The sequence below is a fragment of the Mus pahari genome, chromosome 11 (genome assembly GCF_900095145.1).
Source record: "Mus pahari chromosome 11, PAHARI_EIJ_v1.1, whole genome shotgun sequence".
In the NCBI taxonomy this organism is placed as follows: domain Eukaryota; kingdom Metazoa; phylum Chordata; class Mammalia; order Rodentia; family Muridae; genus Mus; species Mus pahari.
In genome coordinates, this window is record NC_034600.1 from 17347406 (window position 1) to 17350004 (window position 2599).

At 36.1% G+C, this 2599-nt stretch overlaps 1 pseudogene; it reads left to right on the forward strand.

Moving 5' to 3' along the window:
• The first annotated feature begins 1298 nt into the window (after nt 1–1298).
• On the forward strand, nt 1299–1684 carry LOC110328734 (annotated as a pseudogene).
• Nucleotides 1685–2599: the final 915 nt, after the last annotated feature.

Genomic DNA, 2599 nt, shown 5'->3' on the forward strand with positions numbered 1-2599 from the left:
TCCAGCTTCTGGCTATTATAAATAAGGCTGCTATGAACATAGTGGAGCATGTGTCCTTATTACCAGTTGGAAGATCTTCTGGGTATATGCCCAGAAGTGGTATTGTTGGGTCCTCCGGTAGTACTATGTCCAATTTTCTGTGGAACCGCCAGACTGATTTCCAGAGTGGTTGTACTAGCTTGCAATCCCACCAGCAATGAAGGAGTGTTCCTATTTCTCTACAACCTCGCCAGCATCTTCTGTCACCTGAATTTTTAATCTTAGCCATTCTGACTGGTTATTTCACTCATTTTTAATAGTTCTGTATGTCCTCCATAAGTTTTAACCTCCCATCTTTTATAGTATATGTATTACAGCATATAAATATTATGTATTACAGCATACATATAGTATGTGGATATATAGCATATGTATGTATATAATCAGGAATCAGTAACTTTTCAAATTAATGGATTTTTTTCAGGATCATCCATTTACTGAAATTATGTTTCATGCATTCTAAAATCACTTGTTCTTTTCACCATGATTTGCTTAATATAGCATATACTGATACTATAAGCTCACTAGAACTGATTATTAAATATTCAGGAATTTTGTACTGATGATTAAATTAACCACTGTAAGAGTATTTATCATCACTTAAATTTTAGTCCTTACAGCTGAATTGTCCACTTTATACATAAAAAAATATGAAGACACTAGATGAGAATGGTAATAAGGCTGTTTATAGAATTAGAATATAGGCAGTTTCTGTTTGCTTTCATGCTATGAATGTTTTGTGATTCTGAGTTACTATAAGGAAACATTAAAGTGGAATTAAATAAGTAATTGCATTCCATCTGTTTAGTCTATCTCGGTGTAATGTTCGTAGCTATAAGTACGAGATAGAACCCCATGATGAGACAAACTTCTGCAAAACAAACCAGGCAGGAGTGTGATTGCAAGAGAAGTTGTTCCAACAGTAAAACCCCTTCTTTACAATAACTGTTTGACACTAAGCCTTACAGTTGAGTTTTATTTTAGTTACAGTTTAAATACAGTTGAGTTAGTTCAATTTCAAATTGATAAAATAATGTCTCCTAATTAATAAACAATATTACACTTATACTACTATATGTGATCTTATACTACTATAGGTTTACCTGTCAAAGTAGTCAGCAAAATGTCAAGGATCTCAAAGAAAATATGTATATGTTAAGAATGCATAATATAATTATGTAAGAATATACTATATAGGCATTTCAGTCTGTCTGAGGTGGGCTGTTGTCGAGTAGTGGTGAGGCCGGCCCACCACAGCCATGACAGAGGCTAATGTGAAACCGAAGGCCTATCCCCTCGCAGATGCCCACCTCACCAAGAAGCCGCTGGACCTTTTTCAGCAGTCATATAAGTACAAGCAGATTCAGAAAGGAGCCAATGAAACCACCAAACCTCTCAACAGAGGCATCTCTGAGTTCATTGTGATGGCAGCAGATGCTGAGCCCTTGGAGATCATTCTGCACCTCCCTCTGTTATTTGAAGCCAAGAATGGCCCCTGTGTGTTTATGCACTCCAAGAAGGCTTTAGGGCGGGCTTGTGGCATTCCAGGCCAATCATCCCCTGTACTGTTACCATCAAAGAAGGCTCCAAACTAAAGCAACAGATCCAGTCCATTCAGCAGTCTAATGAAAGGTTCTTGATGTAGGCTGTGGCCTCTGCCCTTTCCTATCTACTCCTACTCTGTTTGTGTATCATTTTGTCTGTTAGCATGTATTGTTTTAGCCAGTTTCTATTAGATTGTACTATATATGGTTTTTGTATTTTTATTTTCGTCTTAACAGGGTTGTTTTTCACCATCACCTCATTCTCTTCTACCATTTTTATACTTTAAAAATAATGAAATGAAATGGTAACTAAGACAGGTGAAAAGCAGAAGGTAACCATTTAACAACAGGAAGAAGCAGGAGAAACTCAAACCAGGGACAGTGGATACTTTTATCTGCAAACTTATTCCACTGGGAAGGGTAGGATGACAGTAACAATGGACCCTTGTGCCTTTGATATAAGATCTCCATAAGTGTTACCATCACTGAGGAACTTTCTTTGGGTAGCAGTCCCTCCCACCCCTTATCATTTGAAGAAATATAATAACGTTAGGCCTATGTGTGGGTGCCATTTATTAATGTCCTGTGTGTTTTTTTATGTATGTAACCTGATATTCTCCCATATCAGTTCAAAGGGGTGCTGTGGAAATCATGGCTGTTTGGCTAGAACTTATAGTAGAGACAATGCTAGCAGGAAACATCCTCTCCTTGGCAAATGGGGATTTCTTGTGGAGCTTTTTGACTCCTGTGTTGAGAGCTCTTATTCTGGTTCTCCCACTGCATGAGTCAGGTGTATTTTCCCTCATATGAAGATAGTGATAACAAGTTCATTATTGAGAATCCTAATAAATATGTTCATATTTCATTTTAAAAAATAATACATTATATAATTATGTAAATATATTACATAAATATAAACATTTAATATGTATTTATTATATAATTTTAATATGTTAAGAATATATAATACAAGCTGAGCACTTCCATCATTAACTGATATCCATCACCAGGAAATT